The sequence below is a fragment of the Gorilla gorilla genome, chromosome 10 (assembly GCF_029281585.2).
Source record: "Gorilla gorilla gorilla isolate KB3781 chromosome 10, NHGRI_mGorGor1-v2.1_pri, whole genome shotgun sequence".
NCBI lineage: Eukaryota > Metazoa > Chordata > Mammalia > Primates > Hominidae > Gorilla > Gorilla gorilla.
This window is the reverse complement of record NC_073234.2, coordinates 118,537,063-118,556,704: the sequence shown is the minus strand read 5'-3', so window position 1 is coordinate 118,556,704 and position 19,642 is coordinate 118,537,063. Positions and strand designations below refer to the sequence as shown.

The window sequence follows — 19,642 nt, the reverse complement described above, 5'->3', positions numbered from 1 at the left end:
ATCACTGTGAGGTAATGAGGCTCAGCCTCCTGACGTACTCAGGGTCATTCTACCTACGGAGCTCCCGGGCTTGGAGGAGGCTGCCATTGAGCCTGCACCAAGCTTGACTCTTGCTTTTGCCAAACCCTGCTTCCTTCCTCTCCCCTCCACGGGTGCTGAACCACAACCTACTCCCTAATGAATGACCTGCACACTAACCTTTCCCTTAGAGTCAGCTCCCTGGAGGAACCAACCTGGGACAGTGACACTGGTCTTCACTTTCAGCCTGAGATTATTCTTCCAATTCAAAGGGCTGTTGTAAGGATCAAATGAAATAGTTCAATAAAATCTTTTTGAAAACCACAATGCAAGTGTTGTTTTCCTTTTATTAGAATGATGATTAAAGATAAAGCCTCAGTCAAGCCATCTAGTATGGAATTTTTAGAATATGGTCTCTGAAGGCAGACCAACTTGGCTTAGTATCTCTACTTCACTACCTATAGCTATATGACCTCAGAGAAGCTATTTTCCTTCACTTCATCTCTCCTCTTGCCTCTGTAAATTGAAGACAATAGTAGTAGTTATTGAATTGTTTTGCTAATCAGATGAGACATACTATTTAAAGGGCTTGGTACAGAGGTTGACTTGGAGACAGTGCAGCTACAGTGTCTGCATCTCGAGGTAGCAATTATAAAACGCCAGGTGCCAACATATTTCTGGAAATGAATAATGCAAATCTTTGGGATAGGCAATTTTTCCATGGGAGAGGGATGGGAAAAATGTTCAGGATTCTAGCTAGTTGGTATCTTTGATGTTATCCTGGAAATTTGCATGGGTTCTAGGGATGAAAGGAAGGCAGGAAAAGGTCTACACACATATGGAAGACAGAGAACTGATCAGGTCAAGGAGCAGTAGTTGGTAACAGATGTCTCCACAATATGGGCATGGAATCTTTTGGACCAGGATAAGCTGGAAGGCCACTTAGTGCTAAAGGCTGGGTTGCAGGATTAAAAGACATATTTAGCTTTCTGGAGTATGGAGGACAGTGAAGACTGGGCTAGAATGCCCTCCAATGTTATCTGGGAAAGTGTGAATAGAGAAAAACATGCCTTAAATGAGTGTTTAAACATAAGAGAGAGATGTCATAACAAAGGGGAAAGAGGGACTTTGAATTTTGAGTGAAGTTATAAAGAGGCAGAAGAATAATCACTTCAGATGAGCTTGACATGTAAGAAGCGTTGTTAAAGTAATACTTTGGTTATCTGACTTACTGATTGGGAAAACTTTGGGAGGTGAATTGAATACACCAATGAAGTAAATCCAAGGAAACCCCACCCCATCCATTTGGGTTTCTTCTATTCAAGCTTCCCCTCTTTCATATCTTTCCTTTTACCTAACTCAGCTCTGGGCAAGTTCCAGGGTCAACGGGCCCTGATGTCACTTCATTCCATGTAGCATAACACGCTGGGATCATGTGCAAAGTTTAAAAAATCAATAGTCATTCCTCCCATATCAGTTCATAATCTCTTTCCCTGTAGTGCCAAGCACTCTCCTGGGCCTTGCTTCAGCAGTTTCTCTCTCTCCGTGTTTCTACCCTCTAGTCCACAATTCAGTTTTTGGTCTTCAAGCACAGCTTCCAGGAATATAGCATGCAGTCACAATGCTTAGAAAGATCAAAGATAGAGTGGTTGAGACAGATTGCTGAGAACACTGATGACTGACAGATGCACAGGAAGGCCACCCACTGCTCCTGAGGTCAATTCGGATGATATGGCTGGGTGCTGCCTCCCTTTCCCCCACCCTCTCTGTATAATATGCCTCAGGTTCTGCAGTCAGGCAGCCGGGATGATCTTCCAAAAAAGAAGATAATATTTCTTCCTTCAAGAGTGTGTAAACAGCAATCTTACCCTCTAACAAGCTAGTAATTCATTTGTAGAAATAGTTTCAAGATATATTTTAAATCTCACAATCTATTAGGCTGACTAATAACTTATCATCTGAAAAGACTTTATTGAGTGATCAGAATAATGGAAATAATGACAATGATGATGATGAAAATCACTCCATGTATTGAGTGCCTACCATACATCATGCCCTGTCCCTAGCACTTTATATACATTATCACCTCTAAACTTTACAACAACCATGCAAGGTACTGTTGTTCCCATTTTAAAGATGAACAGTCAGGTCTCTGGAAACTTCATGCATTTGTCCAGTAAGACACAAGAAATATTTGCAAGGTTTAGAACAGTGCTTGGCAAGTAGGAAGCACTGAGTTTGCTAAATCAAAAATAAATAAAAATAAAATAATGTGTTGCAAGATTAAACTTTAAACCCACTTCTCTAACCGCAAAGCCAGTGCCATTTCTGCTATACCACATTGCTCCCCCTCCCCCCATATAATGGTGCCGGTTCTGTGGGCTGCCCTGAGCCAGGTGCAGGGCGGGAAAGGGCAGGGGAAAGTATAAAGATTTATAAAGTCAGTAGCCTTTTCTTCTTTCTTCCCCCTTCCCTTCTTTTCTCTCTTTGCTTTTTCTTTCCTCTATTCCATGCTTTCCTTAGCAGGTACCAAGGACTTCCCATATTTTGGGCTCTAGGATGGGCAACTGGGAAGCATGATCCCTCCCCTCAAATTGTTGGTGGTTCCTGAATTTAACTGGAGAGTTGAGATGAATACACAGAAAAGTATACCATAATAAAATCAAATGAATTACAATTATCTTAAGTGATGTGATACCAACTAGAAGTATTATAGCCATTCAGAAAAAGGAGGAGAAAGGCTAGTCAAGAATTAAGAGGCAAGAAGAATGTGACTCTTTAAGGGCAATCTTTCCTATTTAGGTATCATTTTATATTAACTTCTCTGATTCTGAAAATAATCTAGTGCTATTTTCAAAAACACTTAAACCACAGAAAAATATAAAGGAGCAAAGACAAGTCAAACAAAGAATGTTCTCGTAAGTACTATAAATATAGATATATATTCATATTTATCAAGGTTTCTTAACTTCAGCATTATTAATATTTTGGTCCAGATAATTACGTGTTGTAGGGAGCTGTCCTGTGCATTGCACGATATTTAGCAGCATCCCTGGCCCTACCTGTTAGATGCTGTTATTACCACCCTGTCCAGTTGTGACAAACAAAATATGTCCTCGGATACTGCCTAATGTCCACTGATTGAAGAGCTAAATTGCCCTGGGTTAAGAGTGATGATCAATCTCTCTCCCTCTTTCTCTCTCATGTATGTATGTATGTACATGTGTACATACATACACACACACTTCTATTTTCATTCCATGCATTTTTTTATGCAAGCAATATACTCTTATATGTAAAAATTTGATCATGTTATAGACCACAGTTTTGTAGCCCATTTTTGTGTTTGGGTAATAGCACGTGAATAATTTACTAGGTATTTTGCATGAATGTTGCATTTTATGCCTAGTATTAGAGAACACTGCATTTTAATCCCATACCATTAACCTATTTAGGTTATTTCTAAACATTTTCAAAGTATAAGAAACACACAATTAGTATTCTTATGCAAAAAACTTAGTGATATTTTCTGATAAACTTCCAGAAGTGGCATTTCTTGGCTGATGACCTTTGTAGATTTTGCTATTTTTCCTCCAGAAAGGTCACGCCATCAAATGATGCTCCTCCTGGCTCTGTATGACAGTGCTGAATTCTCCACATCATCTTCAGCAGTTGGTGTTAGCAATATTTTAAATCTCTGATAATCTGACAAGTAAAACAAATAGTATCAAGTTACACATTTGAATTTTTGTCGTGAGACTGATCATCTGTTTGAATATTTTTAACTATCTGCATTTCTTATTTTAGGAATTGTATTCAATGTTCTTTGCTTATTTTCATTTGGATGCCATTATTGAGCACCTAGCACTCATCATGCCCTTTATATAGTGATGTCTCCTTATCTGTCCCTCAGTAAACTTGATCCTATTTTTAGTTGTTTAGTTACTATTCAGTTATTTTATATTTTGTAGTTTTTGCGAACAGTCTTATTTCGGAAAAAACGAACTGTTATATAAGCATCTAACTAAGGCGTTTTGACCACCTTTCTTAATATTGTCTCCTTTTTTTTCTTTTTTAGTTAACGTCATGAGGTTTTCTATCATGTCATCTGCAAACAAGTTTGCATCTTCCTTTGTAATATTTACACACCTTCACATTCTTGAACCATTATATTGATTGTAATTTCCAGAAAATATGTTGACAACAGCTCTCATGGTGGGCATCTTCTCTTATTCCTGACATTAATAGATCTGAAACTAACATTTTACCAGTGGGAAGGATTATTGTAATATTTTTAGATAAATCTTTGTTGTATTAAGAAGTTACTCATTCCTAGTTACAATATAGGCTTTTCTCAGTATTTTTAGAACCAGTAATGGACTTTCAAATCTTTCAAGCTCTTCCCAGAAGTGACACGGAAAATGCCAGAGCTGTCAGCTTTCCTGGTGGTGAGCTGTCTTGGCATCATTTGTTTTCTGCTTTCAATAAAACAACCATCTCTAGGAGGTTAGTACTAATGGGACCTGGCCTTTGTTTTGATCCAGTTTCCTGGGGCAGATACAGGCAGTGGCATTGCCTAGATTTCTTCCTTGTGCTTCCACCCTAGCCAGGACACAACTCCTGTTATGCCATAGTCAATTCCTGCCACCACTTTCATTGGGCATAAATTCTGAAGGCAGCACAGGAATACCAGCAGTTTCCAATTGCACTCACTGCCCTGGAGGGAGACCGCCATTTCTAGCATAGTAACTCTGAGTTAGGGCATTGCACCAAGATCTCCTGAACTTACATCCGAAGGTGCTGCTTATTTCCCCAAGATGAGAAATCAGGAATTGACAATGTCTCCTTCCAATGGTCTCTCATACTCTATTTCTGGCAGAAATATCTTAGTGTTTCTGTTATGGTGAAGACATTCTTTTCTAGTTTTCAGTGAGGGTGCTAGTCTCCTCACCTTTATTTCTGTATCATGTATGTGGTTTCAATGGGAGTTAGGAAAGATAGAAATGATCACTTGGGAACACATTGTCATCTGACCCGGGGTCCTCATCAACTGCCTGTTCATGGTAATTGGCCTAGTATTTCCAGTACAAAAAACATACATTTTGGTGTACAATATAGAAATAAGTAAAAGAAGAATTCAGCTTTCTCTGTCAGCTGTTAGTATTAATAACGAGCAATGAACTCATTTCTTCCCTCTATCTTTTACACTTATATAGCTTTTTTAAAAAAATGCGCAGATTTTCCAGTGCTCTGGATGTTGATCTTCTGTACTTGTATATTGTGCATTCTTCAATTGTTCTTGCAACCATCTGAGCTCACAGGAGAGGGTCCTATGGAGTCTTGATGGTGATGTGGATACCACCCTTTCTTCTTCCTGGACTGAGGTCATAGATAATTTTATTGGCAATGTTTTGGTTTTTTTAGGATCACCTCTGGATCTTGGATTATTTTCAAGTTGCAGTTTCTGGCTTTGGGGTCTTAGCTTACCTTTTCTTAAAAAGCTGCCTTTTTCATATCTAAGTTGCTACTAACTTACAGTGAATTAATTCAGTCTGTAGGCTTTCTCAAAAGTCTTTTTTGAAAAGGACCAAAAAACAGAATATGAAGGAATGTTAGAGTCCAAATCACCATGAAATTTATATAAACAAAACATTTAGAAGATATTTTTCTTGAGCCTCTCAAATGACAGCTCATAGATGAAAACCCATTTTACCAACACATACTGACTCTCAAATATCAATCTATATCTGTTAATATTCCAACTGTTTGAATATAATGCTTTCTGATAATGAATTAAAATGTGTGTATAAAGGTCAATAAAGGATCAACTGCATACTCTTAGCACTGGATATAACCATATATAAATAACTTCAGTCTGAAGTTACTTCTAAGTGCCCTCGGTGTTTGTATCTTGATTGTTTTCAGATACTGCATTGCCCAAAACAGTCTTTGAGAGTTCTGATAGCAGGGTCTGTTTATAGATATAAGATGTGTAGTGTTAAGTTTACCCAAGGATCTGGAGAGGCACTGGGAGCTGCCAATGTCCAGAGACTATATGATACCAAGGCCCCTCTCTGTCCTTCTCAACCTGCTGGTTGATGGTGATGAGTTTTCTGATCCGTATCCAGGCAGCCTGCTACCACCGCAGATCCATCTCTTATCTCAGCATAGGAATTCAATAAATTTTAGTTTCTTCGTTCCCACTCTGTGACCAGGCCCTGAGGAAATCAAAACCAGCTTATCATGTGAACGAGGATCTCTTGGAGTCCTGCAGAATTATAAACAACCCATCCAGGTTCTAGGGGTCAAAATGGGTAAAAACCCTGTAGCCAGAGATGCAGAGATAGCCCTATTGTGAGCAGAGCCACCATCAAGAAAGAACTCCGTTTCTTCAGGGAGAACCTTGATGTCCCAGCCATGGTACACACTTTTCTGTGGACTTTCCTGTGCTTCAAATACATCTATAATGAGGGACATCAGATGTGAGGATGGAACAGACCTCTAAAGGACAAAATGTTACATCTGGGAGCCGGGCCACTGAAACCTGTTTCCATAAAAAAAAAAAAAAGCTTATGTTTGGATTAGACCAAACGTGGATCAATTAAACTACTAGAGCTTTTGAATATCCATGAATTACATTCTTGATACAGAGTCTTCTTATCATGACTGATAGGGTAAGAGTTTCAACCACTTGCTGGGGATTCTTTGGCAGGTATTATTGGAACCTGGACTTCTTCAAGTAAAACGGAGATAAATTGGCATTTACCTTGAAGTGTTATATGACTTAATGTCTGGGAAAGTGTTTTGCACACTCTAAAACAGTCCTACCCAATAGAAATGTAATGTGAGTACATGTGAGCCATGTGTATTATTTTAAATCTCTGATGGTTAATCTTTTAAATAAAAAGAAATAGGTAAAATAATTTTAATAATATATATGCAATACATTATCACCTCAGTATGTAATCAATATAAAATTTATTAAAGTGATATTTTATAGTGTTACTATACTTTGAAATCCATAAGTAGTTTACAATTTCAATACATCTTAATCCATTTTTCAAGTGCACAATAGCCACAGGTGGCTAATGGCTACCATATTGGGAAACGTAAGTCTAAGCCTTAAACATAGGCTATCTTTCTTTCTTTTATGATTATGCTTTCTTTATCACCAAGCTCCTCAAATAGTCATTTTGGTTAGGGAGTAAGGGTCTACTTTCTCAGGTCATATTTTTTTTGCCTATTTCTCTTCAAATCAGATGCCTTTTCTGACCCAAAGTGGGGACAACCATGCATGAGATCACTCCAGAATTATCTTGGGAACGGACTTCCTGCCATCTCCTAAAGCTCCCCAGCCTGCTTCTCACCCAGTCAGTCTGAGGATCTGAATGACATTGAAGCCTTCAGCACTCCCTGCCTGCAATGGCTTGTCTGCAAACATTTGCCAACTGGCTGAATTTTTCCTTAGGTAACCTCTTCACTCTAGGATTGGTGTGGGTCACTAGCATTGCAAGGCAGGTGCTAAGCCCACACCGACCACGATAAATTCTCTGAAAATTCCAAAATTTTACTCTACTAATCTCCCCTGACTTGGATCAGTTTCTGTAGAAGCTCTTGTAAGCATCATTTCCAATTAAATATATCCAGAATTTAGCCACTTCTCATGACTTCACTACCAACAGCCTGATCCAAACCACCATTGTTTCTTTGTAGCAGCTTCTTAATTATTCCCCCTGCCTCTGTAGCAGCTTCTTAACTAGTATCCCTGCCTTTTACCCTTGGCCCTCTTCATATATCCTCCACACAGCCATCAGACTGATATCCTGCTAGGATGCAAGGCAGCTCATATGCCTCCTTTGCCCACATCCTCCAAGGACTCCCTAACTTATTCATAGTAAAAAGACAAAGTCCCTATATTGATCTGCAAGACTCTCCTGTCATAAACTCTCTGACACTCTTAATACCCAACTGCCCCTGCTATAGACCTTGCTGTTCTTTAACCATACTGGGAAGGTTTCTAAGTCAGAGCCTCAGCCCTCACATTTCTCCTGCCCAAAATGTTCTTTCTGAAGATAGCTGTATGACTTGCTCTCCTACCTCCTTCAGATTTTTATAAAAATATTATTTTATCAGTGGGGTCTTTCCTGATAATCCTATTAAAATTGCAACTCTATACCAACACTCCCTATCATCCCTCCTTGTTTCATTTCTGTCTGGTTTACTCCTGAATTCCCAAAAGCTGTATAGTGCCTGACACATAGCAGATACTTAATAAATATTTGTCAAATGAATGAATGAATACAATAATGGCTGAAACCTTACCCTAAATTGCCCATGCAGAAAGCCTATTGCTCTGCACATCAGGATTGTTGGCTCTCCTCTCTAATGAATTCTGAAATGCATTGGCCATGAACCCTACCACGTATCACTGCCATTTCCTTTATAACATGGGAGAAGTAGTCACAGATGGAAACATGCAGAGAGAAGAGCTGGGGAAATGGAAAATCAAAGTTGTTTGCACCCTACTGACTCATTGCCTTGAGAGTTCAAAGCATTTCAAACTGCAGCCACAGTTCTTCCTCCAGCCTGGCCCCCACTCTGCTGTCTATTACCATCTAAATACTGTTTGCACTGCTGTTTCACAGAATTTTGCAGAAAAAAACAATAGTGCCATGGCTAACTTGAGCAGAGACAAGGGCTATGTCTATACATAACAAAATGAGGTGAAGGATAAGGCAATTTTTCACATAAGAAAAAATCAGAACCTATCATCTAAACTGCTTGTTCAACCTGAATAATCTCTAAAAAAAAGTTAAAGTACTTGTGTTATTAGTCTTTCTTGCTGAGGTGAAATACAAGTGACTTAGGTAACAAAATACAGTGATATAGATAAAGTCACAAAAACTTGCAGGGCCTAATCTTTTCATCTAGTCTGAATAGAATTTCAAACCCTTGGGAGTAGCAATTGTTGAACATCAGGGTCGTGTGAATCAGACTTCACACATGAGAAATACCTGAAAGTGAATGAGTGGAGGATCACACTCCTGTAGGATACTTGGGATGATGATAGCGTGGTCACTGGGCACAGCCCACCGGTGTTGGCCTACTAAGTCAGGTAATGAAGCTCTCTCTCTTCTCTGCATGCTGACTGTCTATTCTTCCATGCCCAAATGGCACAGAAATCATGCAGACTAAGGACACTCCAATTTGATTCATCTCCGTGTTCCTGGATTTCATGGAAACTCCACTGAAACAACCTTCCTTTGCATACTGTCTTTCCTAAGACATTGCTGCCTCACTCCAAAGCCCCAAGGAAAGGCTTTTACTCAGCCTGCTGACCAGGACAAGTCAATGCCTCAGCTCTTCTCTTGTCTCTTCTCTGGTAAATCACAATCTGTAGTCATTTTTGAAATGAGAATTAAGCTTTTATTTTTAATAAATCAGTTCAATAACAGATTATTTTTACTTCTTTGAAGATCCATTGATTTTGAACTCTGCCTGAATGTGATAAAAAACAACATCGTCCATTCTCATTATTTTAATATACATTTACCCTGGTTTTAAATTTCCACTCTATACAGATAAGGCATCTTGAGAACTATTTGAAAGTGGGATTTGAGTAAGTCTACATTTCTATCACTTTAACTGACTTAAATGATTTTGCCAGATTGGGTGTGCCAAGAAATTTAGGATTTTGACCACAGCACAAAGTATTTAATCCACTAATTCCAGAGCATTTGTGTTGGCTGAGGTTTTTGATGTAAATTACTTATACTTAGAAACCATCATCCTTATCTCTGTCAATCTGTGAGTATTCTACTATCTCTTCAAATCTTCAAATCCAGGAGTATAATAATAATTTTATTATAGTATATAATACATGTTATATGTTAAAAATGTATAAATCATATGGTATATATAATATACTATAATTGAATAATAATTACAGTAATAATCATTATTATAGTAATAACAGATATTATAGTAATAATAATCATAGTAATCATAATATAAGATAACTGATGTTTATTTCATTTAATTCTCACAAATACCCCATGATGTTGGTATTTTTATATCCCCATCTTATTGATAAGAAAAGTGAAGCATGGAGAAATAGATTTATGTTCCTTAAGTCAAGCAATTGACATATTAAGGCACCGGTATCTCCCTCCTCTTTCTCACCTCTGCCTCTGATGATTCAAGCATTCTTACCTCTAGCATGCTCTTGATCACTTCCCACACTGTTAGCATTGTTCATCCCATCCCTCTGCAAATGATTATCTCTTTACCTATGGCTATGTCCTTTTTGTTTATTCATTTTGCAAATCTGCTCTTTAGATTGATTCAAGTGTCTCCTCTTCCATAAGGCCTTCCACAATGCTCACATGCAGAAGTAATTATCTCTCCCAGTCCTCACTCTATGCTTCTATTATGTCTTATATGGGCTTCTATTATTGCACTTAACACATTGCCCCAAAACACTCCTTATCTGTCCCTTGAACTCAGCTTCTCAACAGGGACCTTGTCTTATTCATATCTGTGTCTCCTATGCAGAATACAGTGCTCACCACATAGCAGGTGCTCCATAAAAGATTATTCATAAGTTAAGTATGTATGTCCTGGGAATACAAGAAATAGCTCTTCCATGTCTTTTTACTTCCCTGCCATCCCTTTTCCCCAGCCTCCAGTGCTGTGTGGACTCCTCAACTGATAATTCAGTGAGATGGCAGATTTCCTCAGAAGCAGAAGAAACCAAGAGTTGTACCACCATATCAAAGATCTTCAACCAACAGCAGGGCCAAAGGCCAAGCTTGGATTGAAATGGCAAAACTGATTGCCTAAGTCTTTATATCTTAAAGGGCAGTGGTTTGCTTGGAGGTAAAAGACATGAAATGGTGGCTTCATATATGTGCATAAATATATGTGAATTGAAGACTCTATCCCAATTTATTTACCTTTCCAATTAATATCTATTAAATGTTTCATATATGCCAGGTGTTGGGCTAGGTGCTCAGAATCTAATTTTTTAATGGTTAAAAAGTCAGACATAGTCCCTCTCCTCATGGGGCATATAGCTGATTGGGAGGAAGACAGACGCGGCACAATGATTCCATTCTCTGGAAAGTTATCTTGATCTGCCAGATCAGGAGCCCTTATTGCTTACAAGCCACTTACCACCACATTTTTGTCTGCCACCATAGCCTATTTCCTGAGCTCTTCCCCTAGGCATAGGTCCAGATGCAGCCAAATACCTTTATTAGTGGATGTGCTCCAACTCAATGGGACAAAAATGAGGGGGAAAACTACACTGATAGCTGATAATCAACAGCTATTGAGTGGTTATTGCACGCTAGGCCTTCTGCTCCTCCTTCTCATGTGTTATCTCATTTAATCATCACAATGACTGCTGAAGTAGATACTGTTATTAACCTCCTTTTAATAACAGTAATTATTAATAACATTTAAAAAGGTTAATAATGCATCCAAGATTACACAGCTAGTAAATAAAGAGAACAGTACTAAAATCCAGGCGGTTAGACCTCAAAGCCCATATGCTCCTAACCATTTAACTATACTGCTCCCTCCAGTGTCTAGTGGGAGCAGAGAAATCTGGCAAGTGATATCCATGTCCATTTATCTTTAATTGTCTAAGACAAAACATTTTTGAGAGTGAAAGGAGAACTAATAATTACCCTAGGAGAGGAGATTAAAAACTTGGACTTTTAGGGCAACTTGGGGCATGTGGCCGCCCATTTTATAGGCTAAATCAAGGGCTAAATCTTTAAGAATATGTGCATTTAAATCACAGAAATGTAAAGTATTAAAAACTTTAATTTCCATAAATTCATAAATCTAAGGCATACCATCTGATAGTATAAAAGCTAGTTTTTTTTTTTTTTTTTTTAGGCTGGAGTGCAACGGCGCGATCTCAGCTCACTGCAAACTCCACCTTCCGGGTTCACACCATTCTCCTGCCTCAGCCTCCCGAGTAGCTGGGACTACAGGCGCCCATCACCACGCCTGGCTAATCTTTTGTATTTTTAGTAGAGACGGGGTTTCACCGTGTTAGCCAAGATGGTCTCGATCTCCTGACCTTGTGATCCGCCCGCCTTGGCCTCCCAAAGTGCTGGGATTACAGGCATGAGCCCCCGCGCCCAGCCAAAAGCTAGTATTTTCATAGTTTCAGGTGCTTAAAGAGATATAATACCTCCATATGTGAAAGGTCCATATGAATCTTGGACCATCTCTGATGGCTAATGGTGCTCATGCCATTAGCTAGTAGCAGAAGCTGAGGATGAGTTACCAGGGCTTGATGTTCCCCTCACACTCTCACCTTCCAATAGACAATTCAATTCATTCATCCATTCATTGTTTCATTCACTCATTCTTCAAAATATTTATTAAGGGTCTCCTTTTGGTGTGTGTACCAGGCACCGGAGATAGAAAGACATCAATAAGTCATGGTGCCTGTTCTCCAGATTTTTGCTGTCAAGTGAGGAAGGCAGGCACATACAGGATCATTGTAGTGGCAAGGAAAGTGCTAACAGTTCCCTCCAGGCATGAGCTGCCTTGAAGCTGGGGCCACGAAAACCCTAGCTTACTTATTAGGATTATAAATTCATACCCCTCCTCTTACAAAGTTAAGGACACTTAAGTATCTAATGCTTCACTTTCCTCTTTGATTTATAATTCATAAAGCATTTTTACATAAATTATCTCATTTAATCCTTACAGTAACAGTGGAAAGTATGCTTAGCTTTCTTTGGTAGATGAGAAGAATGAACCTAAGTTTTCAAAGACTATGAGGCTAATAAGCTGGGGAGTAAGCATTTTAAATTTCAATGTTGTTATTTACAGATCAGAGCTATACTCAGGTTGCCTTCATTGAATATACTGGAAGGAAATAATAATCCAGAATCACATTACTCATCTTCACCTCTACCCTCCACCACTATGGAAAGCAAATCCAGTGTGCAAAATCAGAGAACTAGGTTTGAATTCAAACATTTTCACTTGTTTAATTCTGGGGTTTCAGTTTCCTCACCTGCAGATGCAGATAGCAACAGGCAAAAACACTTCCCTCACTGCATTGATGTGAAGGTTAAACAAGGAAATGTAAGCAAAAGATCCATGGGGCCTGGAATGCAATAAGTAACCCATGCATAGATGGCAGCCATCGTTTAAATCCTGAGACAAGGTTTAAACAAAATTAAGTGCAAAGAGTCACACTGGATCTGAGACTGCTTCACTGAAAGAGTAGAGTTTGGAATTCTCATGGCAAAAAGGGCTAAACACTAAATATGGTTAGGGACAGCATGCCATCGTGAATATAATAGGGTCTATTAAACAAAATAAGCCAGAAACAGTATGTTAAAAACAGCACATTCTCACTCATGTGGAATCTAAAAAAATAGTGATCTCATGGAATTAGAAAGGAAAACAGAGGACACTAGAGGCTGGAAAGGCTGGAAAGGGTAGGAAGAAGGAGAGATAAGGAGATTTTGTTAAAAGATAAACTTACAGATGGATAAGAGGAATAAATGCTAGTGTTCTATAGCACTGTAGAATGAGTGTGGTTAACAATAATATATTATGTAGTTTCAAATAGCTAGAAGGAGGATACTGAAGTTCCCAACACAAAGAAATGATAAATATTTGAGATGATGGATATGCTAATTACCCAGATCTGATTACTATATATGTATGGAAACAAATGTTTCCCTATGTATCCCATAAATATGTACAATTATCATATGTCAATTAAAAGATAAAATTAAATTTAAAAAAGATTAGGCAAACCTAGATTTGAATCTGGTCTCTGACATGCACTCACAGTGTGATCATAAGCAAGGTACTTTATCTTTCTGAACCTCATCATTCTCAGATATGAAATGGGGAGAAAAATACCTTCCTACAGTGAAGACTACAATAGATAAAGAACCTAATGAGACTCAGTGAGGACGAGAGACTGAGATTTTCGTATGTCTTGTTGAATCCCTAGCATGTTGCACAGTGCCTCCATGCAGCAGCAAATGTTCACTAGCTAAATTGGTGAGGGTACTTTGTTGGCACAGGGTGAGTACACAATGAATACTCACTGTTTTTTATTAACAACTCTTGCTGGAATTAGACATTTGGGAAACATGGCAGGGAGAGGCATATTGCAGTGTCAGTGAACGACTAAGATTGGCCAGGAATCTCTATGACACACTGACAGACCAAGGCAGGTTCCCTATCTTCCCAAATTTATATATATATATATGTGTGTGTATATATATATATATATATATATATATTTTTTTTTTTTTCTTGGTGAGATGGAGATTTACTCTTGTTGCCCAGGCTGGAGTGCAATGGCCTGATCTCGGCTCACCGCATCCTCTGCCTCCCACGTTCAAGCGATTTTCCCGCCTCAGCCTCCCGAGTAGCTGGGATTATAGGCATGTGTCACCACGCCCGGCTAATTTTGTATTTTTAGTAGAGATGACGGGGTTTCACCGTGTTGCCCAGGCTGATCTCAAACTCCTGACCTCAGGTAATCTGCCCGCCTTGGCCTCCCAAAGTGCTGGGATTACAGGCATGAGCCACTGCGCCCGGCCCCAAATTTATATTTCATCAGGAGTCAAAGGACACGTTGATCAGCTCCCCATTTTGGCAGTAAAAATTTGCTCCATTTGACTCTCCTTATCAGAGGTGCAATAATATGTTCACATATCGATCCATTGTTTCACAAATGTTCTTTGATAACCCAAACGCCAAGTCCAAAGCACCCCATGACTGAACTCATGCTCATGTGCTACTGTGCAGATGATCTAGACCAAATCAAGCTACAGTTTTATAAAACCCATCACTGTTTTCATGATTTCCGTAAATGAATCCAGTCCCTTACCAAGAAAATCCAAATGCTATGGGTAGAACTGGGAGAAGTCCCTTTTTGTTCACAAAAGCAAGCCTGGGTCTTTGAACTAACTTTTGGAGATAAATATCTATGTTCTTAAATGAGCACATACTATGTGTCAACTACTGCACTAAATCCTTTACATGTACTAAATATCTTACTATCTTATTAAATTCTCAAAATAACTCCGGGAAGTGGGTAACGAGATTCTGCTTTTATGGATGAGTACTAAGGCCAAAACTAGCCATGGATAAATAAATTACTACCTTCTCCATATGCCCTAAATAGAAATAACCTTTACAATGATTTTACTTTAGTGTCTACACAATTTTCTAAGATGCTCTTTTGACTTTAATGTGACAAAGGAAATAAAATAGCTTAGAATTCTTAGCTTCCAGTATATGATGGCTTTGCTAAGCTGTAATTGGGGTGTGGAGAAAGGCAAAGGCTCTCATAATATCATGTTAAAACTTCAACTGGAACACAAAAAGATGTCCAGGTTGTTTTATGGTCACAATAAAAAATAACCCACTGACTCTTTAGGGTTTCAACTGCAGTTCCACAATTTGAGAGCATTTATTGCATGGCAGCCTAGCAATGAAGAAGGAAATAATAGTATGAGAGATTAATTTTGAAAATATTTAGAGATTAACATAAAGACTTTATTCCCTTTTTGCAAGATGATGTGTGACCAGCCAGAACTCAATGCCGTTTTTACAGTGTATTTTTAGTTCTGAGACTTTATCAGGGAGACTGAAGTTCAGTGTACAATTGGTCACGGCAAAGACCAAGTACATTGAGACACAATTATGCCAGGATGCTAACACTCGTTAGTTGTTTGGGCGTGCCTTTTTTGCATGGCTTGCAAGTTTTCTTGCTTGCCCTGGTAAACACTGAGTCATTTCCATGAATCCTCTATCTGATTGGTAAATGGCCTGAGCCACTGTCCCTGGGTGGATATGTCTGCTTTGGGGTAATAAACAGAAAAAGTCAAGGACACATTTGAAAGTGAGGTCCAGGCCTTCTGTCCTCAACAGCATTGTTTCTAATTCTGATTTGTCATGGATTAATAATACTGCATTATGCTTTTCAGTTTACAAAGTACCTTTATATCCAAGTCTCCTTGCATTCTCATGCAAGGGGACAAATATACAAAGCTGAGGGGTAGAGAAGGTAACTAACTTGCCCACATGATAAAAGCAGAAGTGAAAGAGCTTAGGTCTGCAGTTTCCACACTCTGGTGTTTATCAGAGTCCCCTTGAGGGCTTGTGTGCTGGGCCCCAACCCAGAGTGTGTGAGTCTGCAGGTCTGGAGTGAAGCATGAGAACTTGCATTTCTCACAAATCCCCAGGAAAATATTGATGCCGTTACTGCTCCAGGGACCACATCTTGAGGACCACCAGATTAAGAGACAGACCATCTGAGTCCTAACCCAGGGCCCTTCTCTTTAGGCCACGCTTCCCGTGCACCACAAATGGCCATAACTCCCACTGGCTTTCTATCCCCACCGTCTAAAACTGATCTTTCTTTAAAATGTAAAACACAAAGTTGTATTTGAACATTTTAAACCTGTCAACAGAATGTCTCCCACTTTACTGAAACACTTTAACAATAATGGAAAGCATATATATGTATTTTTTTTTCTACTGGGAGGGAAAGAACAATTACTAATCACGGTATTAAAGGTTGTTTGTTAGTTTTTAGAATTTGTCTAGTAGGTTTTCTGATTTTCAGTAGAAAACGCCCCCATGAAAGTAAATCAATCAACCAATTGTCTATTTAAAGAAAAACTATAATTTAACAAAAAAATCTAAACTGTTGAGTGTATAGTAGCATTCATGTACATGGCCCCATTTGCCAAAAAGAAACATGTAAGAGATGAAATAAATGTGCAACCTGGTTGGAAATGGTATTTCTATGCCCTGAATCCTAGGTAACTGTTCACAAAACCATGTATCTGAGACATATATTGGAAGAATTCCACAGTATTTAGGAAAAGCAAATTATTTCCACTTAGAAGGGAATTAGCATATTCCAAATTTCTATTATTAAACTTTACTTACCTTAAACCAAACTCTCTCAAATTCAGCACCATTGACATTTTGGCCTGGATGATTCTTTGTTGGTGGGGTCAGGAGGTTAATATGTGCACTATACGACGGTAAGCAACATCAAGGTCCTCTACCCACTAGATGCCAGTAGCACCCCCTTAATTGTAACAACCCAAAATGTCTCCAGACATGGCCAAATGTTGAAAACCAAAACTTTAGGAGAAAAGAACTCAAATTAGTTGAGTTCCTACTCCATACCCCAGAATGTGGGAGCATTTTGCATGCAAGATATTTGGGTTATTTAACTTAATATGGGTTGAGAGATGCTGAGGAAGCCTCAGCCCCCAAACACCTTCCTTCTCTTCCTTGTTGCTAGATCTGAAATCCACTAAATATATGTTTCCCTTTGGGCTAAACATGTTTGTTTCAGTAAAGTCCTTTAAAGATGGAAGGACGCCGAAAGCAGTAACCCACTACCACTCATATCTCAGTATGACTTTAATTTAGGGACAATAGAAACAGGAAGAGAGGCTAGAACAAGGGAGCCCAATGTCAGGGAGAAAGAGTAAATAAAAAGCACTGAACAAATTTCACCGTCTCCACAAGTTTTCCAGTATCTTTTCCAAAAAAAAAAATGATGGGTCATGCTGAATTCCTCAAATGTGGTTATCACAATACGTTAGATGGTTGCAAACCTGTCGTTTCATAGCCTTGGGACTCTACAAGTTCAAAAGTCTCCTTCCTGTCATTTATTCTTTCAGTCATTCAACAAATGCCTAATGAACAAGATTACATGACCAGTAAACGGTGAAGTGATTAGAAGTAGGCCAGCAGGTACAGCACTGTGTGGTGAGTGCTACGGTAGAAAGATGCAGTGAATGCTATGGGATAATAGAAGAGAAGTATCAATCTTAGCCATGGAGAGCTTGGCATACCAGGGAGACATGAAGTTAGAGCTGTAGAGACCAGATCATGAAGTCTGTGGCATTCCAAGTTAAGGACTTAGTTTGCATTTCATCTAGCAGCTTAGGGAAAGCAATGAAGTATTATTATTTTATTATTACTGTTTTTGAGACAGAATCTCACTCTGTTGCCCAGGCTGGAATGCAGTGGCACAGTCTCGGTTCACTGCAACCTCTGCCTCGTGGGTTCAAGCGATTCTCATGCCTCAGCCTCCCGAGTAGCTGGGATTACAGGTGCTTGCCACCATGCTCTGCTAATTTTTTTGTATTTCAGTAGACACAGGGTTTCACTCTGTTGGCTAGGCTTGTCTGGAACTCCTGACCTCAGGTGATCCGCCTGCCTCGGCTTCCCAAAGTGCTGGAATTACAGGTATAAGCCACCACGCCTGGCCACAATGAAGTAGTTAAATCAGGGAATAATCTGACCACCTATCAAAATGAATGAGGTAAAATTTGAGATAGAAAGGAGCAAAGGCATATTCTTTTTTTTTAATTTTATTTATTTATTTATTTATTTTTTTATTATACTTTAAGTTTTAGGCTGAATTCCTAATTTTCCTAAGCTAAATGCCTCATAACGCTTAACTCTTTCCTTCAAGTCCCAAGATTGCATCTTTGTGCTGGCCTCATCCTGGCCAGGCCTGCTACCTATCCCACATCCACAGGCTAGAAAACACGCTTCACTGGTTTTTGCACACAACCCTGTGGATCCCATCTATTTATTGTTAATGAAATTTAAGTTGGGCGTTATTTATAAAGAGATGTTTTGAGTAATATGATACGCAGATAAGACCAAAGACTAAAACTCATCAGACTCTTATCAGAAGTTGGAGCAATTCTGGAATTGCCAAAGCCTTCCATGGAATGTCAGGCTAGAAATAGAATAGACAGGGTTTGTTCTTATCGTTGTAGATTTTCTGACTCTACAAGATTACCTCAGAACAATTAGAAATCATTTGAAATACTGATTCTTCATGTTCTTTTTTTCCTATCCTTGTGATAATGTAGGTAAATTCTGAAATTAGAATAATGGAGTCATGACTCTTAAAATTCTGTGTGAATTCTTAGCATGATGAAAATGTGCTTCTGAAGGGTGCTTCGAGTGAGCATTAGAGAGACCACCGGATAACAAAAGTGCTACTAATGCTGTCTTGTATGCCCCTAAACTCGTACATGAGGAGCTGCCCTGAAAGAATCAAAAGGAATGCAATGCTTTTGAATCTGTCTACCATTTCTCAAGGGCCATCTTTACATGACACCATTACTTTCCTTAAGAGACCACGTTTCTGGTAACTTTTCAAATTTCTTCATGTGTGTTTTGAATATATGTAGTAAGCACTCACTCATATTCATCGAATCAATGAATGACCGAATGAATGGTAAATGATGTAAACCTCCACAGAAGGCTAAATAGAAGGCATAAAAGAGGTTGTTGTTGGAATAAACCAACTAGTAGGAATTCCAATTACATTTGTGCAGAAGTGAAATTTAGTCATTGACTTCAAAACATGAAAATTACCCTCAGACAGGAGAAAATACAAATCATAAAAAGTTTTAATACACATCAATGAATAGTCACAAAATCAAAGAGAACAAGTGTTTTTTTTTACATTTCTATTATTTTTTAATGTTTCATTTTTGTTTTGTATTGCTTTTGGAATTGGTTTAAAGGGAAATCACAAATAAGAGCTAAGTAATAGAAAGAATAAATA

The 19,642-nt window shown here is 38.7% G+C and overlaps 1 protein-coding gene and 1 non-coding gene across 2 annotated transcripts in view; both read left to right on the top strand.

The window, feature by feature from the left end:
- C10H12orf42 (chromosome 10 C12orf42 homolog) overlaps positions 1-19,642 on the top strand; it is a 416,673-nt gene that overhangs the window by 365,282 nt on the left and 31,749 nt on the right. The gene's annotated exons all lie outside the window — the stretch shown is intronic.
- On the top strand, positions 16,601-16,665 carry LOC115930311 (U7 small nuclear RNA). Its single transcript, XR_004066953.1, has one exon. It is a non-coding gene; the product is annotated as a U7 small nuclear RNA (small nuclear RNA).